Here is a 15,575-nt window from a genome sequence, read left to right on the forward strand (position 1 = left end):
GTTTATGATGCATAAAAGTATGTTATATGACTACAAAAATACAAAAGACAAGATAGTAAATGGAGGTAAACTATTCACAAAGTAGCAAAGAACTAATTTAAGGTAGATTATAATAAGTTAAAGATGCATATTATTATGTCCAGGGAAACTATTAAAATAATAGTGCAAAAGAGGTATAATTAAAAATTAATAGAGAAGGGATGCCTGGGTGGCTCAGTGGTTGAGCGTCTGCCTTTGGCTCACGGCGTGATCCCGGAGTTCTGGGATCGAGTCTTACATCGGGCTCCCTGCGTGGAGCCTGCTTCTCCCTCTGCCTGTGTCTCTGCCTCTCTCTCTCTGTGTCTCTCAGGAATAAATAAGTAAAATCTTAAAAAAAAAAAAATTAATAGGGGATCCCTGGATGGCTCAGTGGTTTACCGCCTGCCTTCTGCCCAGGGTGTGATCCTGGAGTCCTGGGATGGAGTCCCACATCAGGCTCCATGCATGGAGCCTGCTTCTCCCTCTCTCTCTCTCTCTCTCTCTCTCTCCCTTATGAATAAATAAATAAAATCTTTAAAAAAATTAATAGAGAAAAGGGGTATCTGGATGGTTCAGTCAGTTGGGCAGCCAGCTCTAGATTTTGGCTCAGGTCATGATCTCAGGGTCCTGGGATCCAGCCGCCTGTCAAGCTGCATGCTCAGCAGGGAGCCTGCTTGAGGATTCTTTCTGTCCCTCTCCCTTTGCCCCTCCTCCCTCTCACATTCTCTCTCACTCTCTGTAAAATAGAATAAGTAAATCTTTTTTTTTTTTTTTTTTTAAGATTTTATATGTAGGGACGCCTGGGTGGCTCAGTGATTTAGCGCCTGCCTTCGGCCCAGGGCGTGATCCTGGAGTCCCGGGATGGAGTCCCACATCGGACTTCCTGCATGGAGCCTGCTCCTCCCTCTGCCTGTGTCTCTACCTCTCTCTCTCTCTGTGTCTCTCAAGAATAAATAAATAAATAAATAAATAAATAAATAAATAAATAAATAATCTTTCTAAAAAATTTTATTTGTATCTTGGAGATTCTTAATATTAATACTGAGCCAAAGGAGGGTTTTTGAATTTGTTTGATTGATTATTTATTTATTTATTTATTTATTTATTTATTGTTTTGTTTGATTGATTAATTGATTTTTTTTGTTCCAGATTTCAGGTTAGTTTTTATTTTAAACAGCTTTATTGAATCATAACTGACATACAATAAATGACACATATTTTAAGTGCCCAATTTGATATTTTGACCTATGTATACACTCATGAAACCATCACCACAATTGAGATGAGCATATCAGTCACCCCCAAAAGTTTCCTCGTACCCATTGATAAGTCCATGCTCCTGGCCCTACCCAACTAAGTTCCCACTCCCAGACAACCACTGATCTGCTTGCTATTACGATACATTGGTTATTTTCTGGACTTTTACATAAATGGAATGATACAGTATGTGCTGTCTCTGGCAAGGCGGGGGAACTGGCTTCTTTCACTCAGCATAATTACTTTAAGATTCATGCATGCTGCTTCATGTACCAAGAATTCATTCCTTTTTTTTTTTAATTCATTCCTTTTTTTTTTTTTTTTTTTTTTTTTTTATGATAGTCACACAGAGAGAGAGAGAGAGAGGCAGAGACACAGGCAGAGGGAGAAGCAGGCTCCATGCACCGGGAGCCCGACGTGGGATTCGATCCCGGGTCTCCAGGATCGCGCCCTGGGCCAAAGGCAGGCGCCAAACCGCTGCGCCACCCAGGGATCCCCGTATAACTATCTCACGATCTGTTTATCCATTCATCTGCTTATGGACATGAGTTGTTTCCAGTTGGGGGCTATTATAAAGTTGCTATAAGCAATAATGCAAAAGTCTTTGGATGAACATATTTCACTTCCCTTAGGAACAGAATGGCTGAGTGTGTGATCAACATTTTAAGAATTTTCTGAAATGTTTGAACTATTTCATTTTTTTAAAGATTTATTTATGGGCAGCCCGGGTAGCTCAGCGATTTAGCGCCGCCTTCAGCCCAGGGCCTGATCCTGGAGACCCAGGATCGAGTCCCACATCGGGCTCATAATTTATTATTATGAATAAATAAATAAAATCTTTTAAAAATGTTTTTTAAAAAAATAATAAAGATTGATTGATTCATGAGAGAGAGAGAGAGAAAGAGAGAAAGAGAGAAAGGCAGAGTCACAGGCAGAGGGAGAAGCAGGCTCCATGGCTCCATGCAGGGAGCCCAATGTGGGACTGGAACCTGAGATTCTGGGATCATGCCCTTAGCCAAAAGCAGACACCCAACTGCTGAGCCACCTAGGTGTCCCATGTTCAGTTTTTTTAATTTAATACTTTCTAATAGCTAGTAATTCTCACTGTGTGTGTTTTTAATTTGCCTTTCTCTAATGACCAATCATGTTGAAAATTCTTTCATATGCTTATTTTATATTCATGTATCTTTTAGTTTTATTGATTTGCTCTATGGTTTTTCTGTTTTTTATTTCATTGATTTCTACTCCGATCTCTTTTTTTTTTTTTTTTGCTTTGCTTGTTGTGGGTTTCATTTGCCCTTTTTTTTAAAAAGAAGATTTTATTTGTTCATGAGAAACACACACACACACACAGAGAGAGAGAGAGGCAGGCAGAGACACAGGCAGAGGGAGAAGCAGGTTCCCTGCAGGGATCCTGACGTGGGACTCGATCCAGGGTCTCCAGGATCACACCCTGGGCTGACGGCAGCGCTAAACCGCTGAACCATCCGGGCTGCCCTCATTTGCCCTTTTTTATTAGATTCTTAATGTGGAAGCTGAGGTTATTGACCTGAGACCTTTCTTCTCTTTAATACTGGTTTATAATGCTATAAATTTTTATCTACTGCTTTAGCAACATTCCACAAATTTTAATATGTTGTTTTTTTATTCAATTCAAAATATTTTATGATTTCACTCTTGATTTCTCCTTTGATCCTGGATTATTTAGAAGTGTGTTAGTTTCCAGATATCTTAACCTTTGCTATGTGTTCTTGATGAATGGACCCATTCATTCCTTATTCAACATCACTCTTTGTGCCTGGTGATATTTTTGCTCTGAGTTTTACTTTGTCTAATATTATTATTGCCATTACAGCTTTCTTTAGAATAGTGTTACCATGGTAAATCTTTTCTCTGTGCTTTCATTTTTAACATACTTGTATCTTTAAATTTAAAGTGGGTTTCTTGTAGGTGGTATGTAATTTGGTCTTTTTTTTTTCTCTCTGAAAATCTCATCTTTATTTGGGATTTAGACTATTTGCATTTATTTTTTTATAGATTATTTATTTATTTATTTATTTATTTATTTATTTATTTATTCATGAGAAACACAGAAAGAGAGAGGCAGAGACACAGGCAGAGGGAGAAGCAGGCTCCATGCCCGACATGGACTCGATCCCCAGTCTCCAGGATCAGGCCCTGGGCTGAAGGCGGCACTAAACTGCTGAGCCACCGGGGCTGCCCCACTATTTGCATTTAATGTGATTATTGATATAATTAGGTTTGAGCCTATCATCATGCTATTTGTTTTTATTTGTATAATTTGTTCTTTGTTCCACTTTTCCCTTTTTTTGCTTTCTTCTGGATTAGGTGAATATTTTCAGTGATTCACTTTTATCCTTTTTGTTGGGTTGTTAGCTACAACTCTTTGTTGGGTTGATTTAGAAGTTGCTGTAGGGTTTATAGTATACATATTTAACTTATCATAGTCTACCTTCAAGTAATATTGTGTGACTTCTTCCGTAAGAACCTTACAACCGTATACTTCCACGTCTTCCCTTCCAGCCTTCATACTATTGTTGTCATACATTTTACTTCCATGTATGTTAGAAGCCCCCAAACATATTGCTATTATTTTTACTTTAAATAATCACTTATCTTTAAGAAGATTTGAATAATAAGAAAAATTTTTTGCTATTTACCCATATTACATTTCTATTGCTTTTCATTCCTAGGTGTAGATTCATATTTCCACCTGGAATTGTTCTCCTTTTGCCTGAAGGAGTTCCTTGAACATTTCTTGAAGTGTCGGTCTTTCAGATTTTTTTTTTCAGAATTTTTTATATCTGAAAAAGTCCATATTTCATCTTTGTTTTCCAAGTTTTTTATAAGATTTTATTTATTTGAGAAAGAGAGAGAATGAGCAAGAGAGAGAGAGAGGGAGCAAGGGGAGGGACAGAGGGAGAGGGAGAAGCAGACTCTCCACTAAAGAAGGAGCCTGACTTGGGGCTCCATCCCAGGACCCCAGCATCATGACCTGAGCTGAAGGCAGACGCTTAACTGACTGAGCACCCTCATCTTTGTTTTTTGTTTTGCTTTTTAAAGATTTTATTTATTCACGAGAGACACAGAGAGAGAGGCAGAGACATAGGCAGAGAGAGAAGCAGGCTTCTGCCAGGGAGCCCAATACAGGACTCAGTCCTGGGACTCTAGGATCACGCCCCTAGCTGAAGCCAGATGCTTAACCACTGAGCCACCCAGGTGTCCCCTCATCTTTGTTTTTGAAAGATATTTTCACTAAGTAGAATCTAGGCTTAACAGTTTAAATATTCTTGGGATCCCTGGGTGGCGCAGCGGTTTGGCGCCTGCCTTTGGCCCAGGGCGCGATCCTGGACACGCGGGATCGAATCCCACGTCGGGCTCCCGGTGCATGGAGCCTGCTTCTTCCTCTGCCTGTGTCTCTGCCTCATTCTCTCTCTCTCTCTCTCTCTCTCTCTCTCTCTGTGACTATCATAATAAATAAAAAAAAAATTAAAAAAAAAACAGTTTAAGTATTCTAAAGAGTCTATTCCACTCTCTTCTGGCTTGCATCGTTTTTCTAAAGAGAAATCCTCTATCATCTTTTTCCTGTTCCCCTATATGTAATGTGTCTTTTATCTCCCATTGCTTTTAAGATTTGTTCGTTCATTTGTTTGTTTTTAAGAAGTACCAGAACTGGGCAGCCCGGGTGGCTTTGCGGTTTAGCACCGCCTTCAGCCTAGGGCCTGATCCTAGAGACCCGAGATCGAGTCCCATGTCAGGCTCCCTACATGGAGCCTGTTTGTGTCTCTGCCTCTCTTTCTGTGTGTGCCTCTCATGAATAAATAAATAAAATATTTTTTTTTTAAAAGAAGAAGTACCAGAATTTTTATTTTTGCTTAGTTTTATTAAGAATTTGTTCCTTAGGGCAGCCCCGGTGGGGTTTGGCGCAGCGGTTTAGCGCCGCCTGAAGCCCGGGGTGTGATCCTGGAGATGGGGGATTGAGCCCTCGTCGGGCTCCCTGCATGGAGCCTGCTTTTCCCTCTGCCTATGTCTCTGCCTCTCTCTCGCTCTCTCTGAATAAATAAATAAATAAATCTTAAAAAAAAAAAAAAAAAAAAAAAGACTGTTCCTTATTGCTGGTTTTAAGCAATTTGTTATAATGTGCTTTGGAATAGTTCTCTTTTTCTAAGATTTTATTTTTAAGTAAGTCTTTATGTTTCTTCTGCTTGCGGTTCATTGAGCTTCAGGAATCCTTTGGGTTCTAGTTTTCATCAAATTTATAAAAATTTTGGCCATTCTTCTTCAAATATTTACTCTCTCTTTACCTTCCTCTTCAGGAACTCCTCTAACATGTTATTAGTCCACTTGAAGTCATCCTGTAGCAAACTGATACACTGGGGTTTTGGTTTTCCCCTTTTCTATTTATTTTCTTTTAAAAATTTTTATTTATTTATTCATGAGAGACACAGAGGGAGAGAGAGAGGCAGAGACACAGGCAGAGAAAGAAGCAGGCTCCATGCAGGGAACCCGTCATGGGACTCGACTCCAGGTCTTCAGGATCACACCCTGAGCTGAAGGCGGTGCTAAACTGCTGAGCCACCGGGGCTGCCCTCTATTTATTTTCTTTATGCTTTCTCTCTGTGTTTCTTTTTTTTTTTCCTGTGTTTCATTTTGGATGGCTTCTGGTTATATCTTCAGATTCATAGATATTTTTTTCTTCTGTAATGTCTACTCAGCTGGTAATCCCATACAGTAGATTTTTCCATATCAGACATTGTTGTTTTCATTTCTAGAAGTTCAGTGTTGGTCTTTTTATATCTTCTACATCTCTACTTAACATATTATTATTTCTTCTAGTGTCTTAAACATACAGAATATAAAAAAAACATACAGAATATAGTAATAGTTTTTGTGTTCTTTTCTATTTTGTGTGTGTGTGTGTGTGTGTGTTCTTTTCTATTGATTCTATCAAGGTACTTTTTAGGTCAGTTTCAATTGGCTGATTTTCCTTCTCATTAAGGGTCATTTTTTTCTGACTCTTTGTATATACATTAAATTTTATTAGATAGTAGACCAATTATGTTAGATATTGTAAATTTTATCTTTTGGGGCCTGAAATATAATTATATTCCTATAAATATTCTTGACCTTTGTTCTGGGATGTGGTTAAATGACTTGGAAACATTTTGATCACTTTAAGTATGACTTATTTATGCTTTGTTAGGTGAGACCAGAGCAGCATTTAGTCTAGGGCTAATTTTCCCCCAAACGGAGACAAAGTCTAAATATACCCAATGCTCTGAATATTAGATTTAACATAGTCAAAGGAGCCTTATGCTTTAATTTGTGTTATTTTATAAATTTGCAGATGGAGACTTTTTTGAGCTCATGATACAGATTTGTTAGTAAATCATTATAAGAATATTTCATTATAAGAATAAAACTTGCTGGGGATCCCTGAATGGCTCAGCGGTTTAGCACCTGCCTTCGACCCAGGGCGTGATCCTGGAGTCCTGGGATCGAGTCCCGCATCAGGCTTCCTGCATGGGGCCTGCTTCTCCCTCCCTGTGTCTCTGCTTCTCTCTGTGTGTCTCTCATGAATTACAAAAAAAAAGAAGAAGAATACTTGCTTTTATTTTATTTTAATTATCTGAATTTTTTAAAATTTTTTATTTATTTATGATAGTCACACAGAGAGAGAAAGAGAGGCAGAGACATAGGCAGAGGGAGAAGCAGGCTCCATGCACCAGGAGCCTGACATGGGATTCGATCCTGGGTCTCCAGGACCGCGCCCTGGGCCAAAGGCAGGCGCTAAACTGCTACGCCACCCAGGGATCCCTAATACTTGCTTTTAAATGAAGATTGAGGGGCAGCCCCGGTGGCTCAGAGGTTTAATGCCACCTTCAGTCCAGGGCAGGATCCTGGAGACCTGGGATCGAATCCCACCTCAGGCTCCCTGCATGGAGCCTGCTTCTCCCTCTGCCTGTGTCTCTGCCTCTCTCTCTCTCTCTCTCTCTCTTAGGAATAAAAAAATAAAATAAAGTAAAAAGATTTAAAAAATAAATAAATCTTAAAAAAAAAATGAAGATTGACAGGGCCCCTGGGTGCCTCAGAGGTTGAGCCTCTGCCTTTGGCTCAGGTCATGATCCTGAAGTCCTGGGATCAAGTCCTACATCAGACTCCCCATGTGAGCCTACCTCTCCCTCTGCCTGTGTCTCTGCCTCTCTCTGTGTTTCTCATGAATAAATAAACAAAATCTTAAAAAATAATAAATAAATGAAGATTGACAAAATAGGGGCACTTGGGTGACTCAGTCTGCCTTCAGCTCAGGTCATAAGTCCAGAGTCCTGGAATCAAGGCCTGCATCAAGCTTGCTGCTCAGTGGGGAGTCTGCTTCTCCCTCTCTTTTTACCCCTCCAAGCAGCTTGTGAGCACTTTTTCTCAAATAAATAAATAAAATCTTTTTTTAAAAAAAGAAAGAAAACCTTTATTTATTTTTAGAAAAAAAATTTTTATTTATATATTCATGAGAGACACAGAAAAAGAAAGACACAGACACAAACAGGGAGAAGCAGGCTCCATGCAGGGAGCTTGACATAGGACTCCATCCTGGGTCTCCAGGATCATGCCCTGGGCTGAAGGTGGCGCTAAACCGCTGAGCCACCCAGGCTGCCCTAGAAAACCTTCTTTTATTTTATTTTTTTTAAACATTTTTTTATTTATTTATGATAGTCATACAGAGAGAGAGAGAGGCAGAGACACAACAGGCAGAGGGAGAAGCAGGCTCCATGCACCGGGAGCCCGATGTGGGATTCGATCCCGGGTCTCCAGGATTGCGCCCTGGGCCAAAGGCAGGCGCCAAACTGCTGCGCCACCCAGGGATCCCCGAAAACCTTCTTTTAAAAAAAAAAATCTACAGGGGATCCCTAGATGGCTCAGCAATTGAGCATCTGTCTTCGGCTCAGGGCAAGATCCTGGAGTCCGGGGATCAAGTCCTACATCAGACTCCCCATGTGAGCCTGCTTCTTCCTCTGCCTGTGTCTCTGCCTCTCTGTGTGTGTCTCTCAAGAATAAATAAATAAAATCTTTAAAAATTAAATTAAATTTTTAAAAATCTACAAAATGTAGAAACACAGGGAAAAAAATCCCTTGTACTTCCACTCTGTTAACATTCCAAGAAGCTTCCTTTGCTTTACTAGAAAGCATGGGCTTTCCCCTAGTAATGCAAGGATTCTCCCCTCCATAGTTACAGAACTTTCTAAAACTTCAACAAATTAGGGAGAGTATTTCGATTAAATCTAGAAGAAAATAACCCATGCTAATATGCATTTCTTGACCTCAGGTTGATTGATAAAGAATCTGGGAAGTGCTGCTGGCTGCCCACATCTGGCCCCAGCCCTACAGGGACCTCCCAGGCCTACAAGTTTGTTTCTAGAGTTCTTTCTTCAGATTTAATAAACTCAAGGAACTACCAGACAGTAGACAGAAGCTGTGACCATTCTCTGACACTCTTTTTTAGGAAACCTTGGGTCATGGCTGCTCCTCCAGGTTCAGGGCAAGTTGTCCTGGGCCAACCTGTGATGTTAGCAATTTGTCTCCAGATTTTTTTCACTTAGGGAACATTTGTGTGCTTGCCAATTGCTGAGCCTTATGCTTGTCTGGGCTTTTAAAAAATGCCTCTCTGCTCTGGAGGAAATTATAGGCGGGAGGAGGAGACAGCATATAACCCAAGGACTGTAATGCTAAATACACCAAACCCCTGTTGGAAAATGCTGCAGGGCTTTGAGGGCAAAGCATGAGGCAGGATTCTGCATTGCCCTCTGCTGGGAGCAACAGGAAAGAATTTTAGTTTTGGTTGGTTGGATGGTTTCTGTTTTTTACAAGAACACCAAACATATTTTATTAGCAAAAAAAAAAAAAAATCCAGCTGTTATGAGTCCCATTAAGTAGGAACACACAGGGATCCCTGGGTGGCGCAGCGGTTTGGCGCCTGCCTTTGGCCCAGGGCGCGATCCTGGGTCTCCAGGATCGAGTCCCACGTCGGGCTCCCGGTGCATGGAGCCTGCTTCTCCCTCTGCCTGTGTCTCTGCCTCTCTCTCTCTGTGACTATCATAAATAAATAAAATTAAAAAAAAATTTTTTTTTAAAAAGTAGGAACACACATTAGCAATCAAAGGGTTAGTGTTATATACAAATATATATTTTCTCTTTTGTAGCTTTGGCACTAGCCATAGGGATATAAAAGAACATTTTGTAGCAGCAGGTTAGGAAACTGAGGGGCACTCACCAGTAGTTTTGAGCACATTAAGAAAAACACACAAGAATGGATTTGACCACTTTAGTGAAAAATGTCTAGCACAGAACTGTAAATTCAGCTTAATACCAAGGAGCAAATACTAGAATTTGATATTTCTTCCAAAATAGCTCACTCAAGAAGTATTGCACACTATTCTAAGTGACAAAAGGGTGCTGCGTAAACTCATTTACACAGACAATGGCTGTACAGTACCTTTTTAAAAAGATTTTATTTATTTATTCATGAGAGACACAGAGAGAGAGGCAGAGACACAGGCAGAGGGAGAAGCAGGCTCCCCATGGGGAGCCCGATGTGGGACTCAATCCCAGGATCATGACTTGAGCCAAAGGCAGACGCTCAACCAATGAGCAACCCAGGCATCCCCATACAGTACCTTTTAAATCTGTAATTTAGGTTCCAGATTTTCTATTAAAAATTAACTGCACTGAAATATTATAAATTGTACTTAAGTAACTGGGCTATGAGAGTTTATAGCGAAGAGAAATACTGCTATCCAAACTATTAATTATAGTTTAACAATAAACTCAACATCAGCAGCCACTGCACTTATTATTATCTGACTTGTTCAGGCATCCTCTAGTCTCACTTCTTTCATGGTCCACAAACTCAACATAGGAATAGGAGCTCAGTATGGGAATCAATGATTAGACTACATTTGTCAACTTATAAGTCATGTACGGGGGTGCCTGGGTGGTGCAGTCAGTTGAATGTCTTACTCTTGATTTATGGCTCAGGTCATGATCTCAAAGTCCTGAGATGGAGCCCTGAGGAGGGCTTGCCTGCTTGTCCCTTTCCCTCTGTCCCCTGTCACCCTGCTCCTTTGTCTCTCTCTCTCTCATAAATAAATAAAATCTTAAAATCAAAAGTCACACACAGGATTACATTGCAGCAGCTATCCCAAATGTCTGGGATTTTTGTGTGTTTTGTAATTGTTGTTTAGTTTAGTTTTTTTTTTTTTTTTGTCATTTAGTTTTTATTTCACAATTATAAACTTAACTCTGCAATCCAGCTAGACTTGGAGGGGAGTAAGGAAAATATGGAATCCATAAAACTGCATTAAAAGCACAAAGATTATAGGATATTTCACGTAGATGAGAGTGAAAGGGTGCTCTCTTAAGCCACAGAAGGAATGGTCTGGCAGCTTAGGTAAAGCACAAGTCAAATTTATTAGATTTGTCCACAGTCAGCAATGGTGATCTTCTTGCTGGTCTTGCCATTCCTGGACCCAAAGTGCTCCATGACTTCGATGATATTCCTGCCCTCTTTTGTCTTGCCAAAGATCACATGCTAGCCATCCAACCCAGTTGGTATTGGTAGTGCAGATGAAAAACTGGAAAGCTTTTGTGCTGGGTCCAGCATTTGGCATGGACAAGATGCCAGGACCTGTGTGCTTCAGGATGAAATTCTCATCATCAAATTTCTCCCTATAGATGGACTTGTTGCCAGTGCCATTATGGTGTGCGAAATCACCACCCTGGCATAGAAATCCTAGAATAATCCTGTGAAAGCAGGAAACTATAATAAAACTCTTTCTCCCCAGTGCTCAGGGCATGAAAGTTCTCTGCTGTTTTTGGAACTTTGTCTGCAAACAGCTCAAAGGAGACAGGACCCAAGGGCTCACCCTCACCAGCAATGTCAAAGAACCCCATGGATTCTTGGGGTTGATCAAGGTTGGTTGGTGTGGATGGCTCCAAGGCAGCAGTGTCTACAAGGCTCCAAATGTCTGTTTTAAATTTTTTTTTTATTTATTTATGATAGTCACACACAGAGAGAGAGAGGCAGAGACACAGGCAGAGGGAGAAGCAGGCTCCATGCACCGGGAGCCCGACGTGGGATTCGATCCCGGGTATCCAGGATCACGCCCTGGGCCAAAGGCAGGCGCCAAACCGCTGCGCCACCCAGGGATCCCCCAAATGTCTGTTTTAAATTAAAGCACCCATTAAACTATTAATACCTAACCTATAAATACAATTTTATTACCAACTTTATAAATCTGAAATTTTAGAACTATTATTTTTAAGACCTGGCTTATAAACAGTATCTTTTGCAGAAGAGACAAAGAAACTGAATATAAACTATATCAACATGTAAGTGAATTCTACTATGCCCTTGGGGCCAGAAAATTGCATTTTTTTTGTAAAAGGAAGATAGTTATTATTTTTTGGACTTCCTAAGTTTAATTTACAGAACTACAAGCATTTCTGCTTTGAGAAATTTATAGAAAAATTCTTTTAAAAAAACCCCTAAACATTAGGCATACTGGTGAAATACTCATCTAATATTAATAATTCACTCTTCAGTAAGAAGTAGAATTCCTCATAGCAAATGCCCCAGAGTTGCCTCACTCAATTACCACAGACATTAAAAACCAAACTGTTAGCTAAATCAGCAAAATATTTTTGTAACCTTACTGAACACCTGTACCTGTAGCTTTATCCTCTGCTGTCTCAATAGGCACCACATTTATCTAAGTAACAACAGATCACATCTGACAGATACTAACACTAAGCTTGTATACTGTCCTGAAAAAGCCTAAAGGTGACATGTGTGCTTGCTGTAGGTATACTGTCCGATGCACATAAAAGCAGATCTAGTTAATGCCCTTTGAGAACAGGAGAGTTCTCTCTTAACTCTTTGTTAAGTGGCACACTCTTAACTTTTTGTTTATAACGATATTTAAAAAGAAAAAAGATTTATTTATTTATTTGAGAGACAGTATAAGCAGGGGTGGGGCCAAGGGAGAGGGAGAGAGACTCCCCAGCAGACTCTGTGCTCAGTGCAGAGCCTGATAGAGAGTTCAATCCCAGGGCCCTGACTGAGATCAGGATGTGAGCTGAAACCAAGAGTCTGACACCCAGCCGACTGGGTACCCCAGGTACCCTTATAATTACCCTCTTTTTTTTTTAAGATTTTTAATTTATTTATTCATAGAGACATACAGAGAGAGAGAGAAAGGCAGAGACACAGGCAGAGGGAGAAGCGGGCTCCATGCAGGGAGCCTGATGTGGGACTCCATCCTGGGTCTCCAGGATCACACCCCAGGCTGCGGGCGGCGCTAAACCTCTGTGCCACCGGGGCTGCCCTAATTACACTCTAAAAATTCTGCACCATTGATGGTAAAGGAAGCCCATCAATTCCATTATATGCAGTGCATCTGCAGATTATTGAATGGCGGATATATTGCAGACTAAAAGGGAAAGTCGTCTAGTGATATAGTAAGCAATGGTTCAAAATATATGCAAGAACTGGGATCTTTTTAATGTTCCAAAAGCCCTGTTACAGCAGAGGAGTGAAATACACACAGGTCATGGACATCAAAACTAAAGTTTGTGGTTCTACTGTTCAATTTGGGCACGAAGGGATCTGCAGTGGCAAAGGAAGCTCACAGAGGAGAGATAGTCCTCTTGGGCAGAGTCCCTGAGCAAAAATGTGCCTGCAGCTCTCCCTTCAAGAAAGGCTTCTGTTTTCTTGATTACCTGGAATCAGAAGCAAATCAGACATGAGGCTGTGTATGTAATCAATCTGTGGATAGACTTCCCAAGCTCCCAGTCCGCTACCGTGGGCATAGTTGTCTCCAGATACCTGATGTTGCTTCTGCCTACGTGACTGCAAACACAGGGTGGTTGTGTCCTCTTCTGAGTCACAATTAGTTTATGAAATGGCAAAATTATCCCTGCTTATTTCAGGCAATCCATGAGCTAACTTTGGTCCTAGTTAATACAAGTTAACCTGTGCAGTGGCTTCAATGTATGTACATTGCAATGTATGTGCAATGGGAGAGGTGTCAACCCCATCTGCAATACTAGGTCATCTTCTCCCTCTAAGCTTATCTTCTTTATCTTCTGTAGAAGCCAAATATGGATCAAGTGTATCAAAAAATGTTGAATGTGGTTTCTCAGGGCCTCTATACTATGTAATCAAATGCCATTTTGGAACTAAATCTGAGCCAGCAGGAAAAGGGCGGTTTGCAAGGATTAATTCAGACAGGTGTATTTTTCTTTCATTAAAAAAAAGGAGGGGAGGGGGAGAAAGGGGCTTTAACTGCTTGTAAATTCTCATGGAAAAACACAAACTCACAGTATCCTGCAACCTTTGTCCCAGAGACTGACTTCCCTTCAGGGGTTCAAACAAAGGGACATAATGAAATACTGATGTCTGAATTAGAAAGTAAATAACTTTAATGACCAGGTAACACATCTTTTTGCAATTCAGATGGTTTCCCATTATTTGATTTTGACAAAATTGAATAAACACCTCCAGGAAAAAAAAAAAACAAAAAAACACCTCCAGGAATTGTCAGGTGATGAGTGATTAAAACAAGCTTTGGTGATGATTACTGAAGGGTTTTGGCAAATTATTTGGAAGGAGTTCCAAAAGAACACCAAGAACTATATTACTGTAGCAAAACCCTTTTGGTTCCCATCCACTTGTTTTATATGGGCCAGTTTTCTTGGCCATTACGAAAGAAAGAAAGAAAGAAAGAAAGAAAGAAAGAAAGAAAGGAAGGAAGGAAGGAAGGAAGGAAGGAAGGAAGGAAGAAAGGAAGGAAGGAAGGAAGGAAGGAAGGGAATGATGCAGGACTCTTGGAGAAAAATCACCCACCATTCTAATGAGATGCATTTGCAATAAAATTCCATGTATCAAAAAATTATGCTATACATTATTTTGATTAATCCTGCAATAAGAATACTTGTAATAGGTAAGAAAGTGTTTTTTTTGTTGTTGTTGTTGTTGTTCTTGGTAAGAAAGTTTTTTAAATATTTTATTTTATTTTTTTTTAAAGATTATTTGTTTATTTATTTATTTTTAAAGATTTTATTTATTTATTCATGAGAGACACAGAGAGAGAGGCAGGCAGAGTCATAGGCAGAGGGAGAAGCAGGCTCCATGCAGGGAGCCCGATGTGGGACTCGATCCTGGGTCTCCAGGATCACGCCCTGGGCGGAAGGCTGATGCTCAACTGCTGAGCCACCCAGGCGTCCCTAAAAGAGTTTTTAAAAGAAAGTTTTTAAAAGATTATGATCTCAGGAAACGTTTTTAATTTTTTTTTTTTTTTTTTTTTAATGATAGGCACACAGTGAGAGAGAGAGAGAGAGAGAGAGGCAGAGACACAGGCAGAGGGAGAAGCAGGCTCCATGCACCGGGAGCCCGACGTGGGACTCGATTCCGGGTCTCCAGGATTGCGCCCTGGGCCAAAGGTAGGCGCTAGACCGCTGCGTCACCCAGGCATCCCTTTTTTTTTTTTTTTTTTTTTTTTTTAAGATTTTATTTATTTACTCAGGAGAGAGAGAGAGGGGCAGAGACACAGACAGAGGGAGAAGCAGGCTCCATGCAAGGAGCCCGATGTGGGACTCGATCCAGGGACTCCAGGATCACGCCCCAGGCCAAAGGCAGGTACTAAACCTCTGAGCCACCCAGGGATCCCAAAAATTAAATTTCAATGTAAATGCGCATTTATGTGTTAGAGAAGTATGACAGGATGATCAATAAAGACTTTTTTTTTTCATCATAAGTCAACTGGACTTTATTTCCAACTCCAATATTTTGCAGTTATTTTCTTGCCCAGGTGAGATTTTATTCCTGTCTCATACCTTCTTTTTTAATTTAAATTCATTTCATTAACATATAATGTATTATTGGTTTAAGAAGGTCAGTGATTCATTAGTTGCATACAATACCCATTGCTCATTACATCACAGGCCCTCCTTAAAGCCTGTCACCATGTTACCCCATCTCCCCACCCCTTTCCCCTCCAGCAAGCCTCAGTTTGTTTCCTAGAGTTAAGAATCTCCTATAGGGAGGCGCCTGGGTGACTCAGTGGCTGAGCATCTACCTTCAGCTCTGGTGGTGATCCTGGGGTCAGGTGATTGAGTCCCACATTGGACTCCCGCAGGGAGCCTGCTTCTCCCTGTGTCTAGGTCTCTGCCTCTCTCTCTCTCTCTCTCTCTCATGAATAAATAATTAAAATCTTTAAAAAAAAAAA

The 15,575-nt window shown here is 40.5% G+C and overlaps 2 pseudogenes; both read right to left on the reverse strand.

The window, feature by feature from the left end:
• Positions 1-10,759: 10,759 nt before the first annotated feature.
• On the reverse strand, positions 10,760-11,241 carry LOC140636354 (peptidyl-prolyl cis-trans isomerase A pseudogene; annotated as a pseudogene).
• A 1,444-nt stretch (positions 11,242-12,685) lies between these two features.
• Positions 12,686-13,789, reverse strand: LOC140636426 (suppressor of cytokine signaling 5-like; annotated as a pseudogene).
• Positions 13,790-15,575: the final 1,786 nt, after the last annotated feature.

The sequence above is a fragment of the Canis lupus genome, chromosome 7 (genome assembly GCF_048164855.1).
Source record: "Canis lupus baileyi chromosome 7, mCanLup2.hap1, whole genome shotgun sequence".
Classification (NCBI taxonomy): Eukaryota; Metazoa; Chordata; class Mammalia; order Carnivora; family Canidae; genus Canis; species Canis lupus.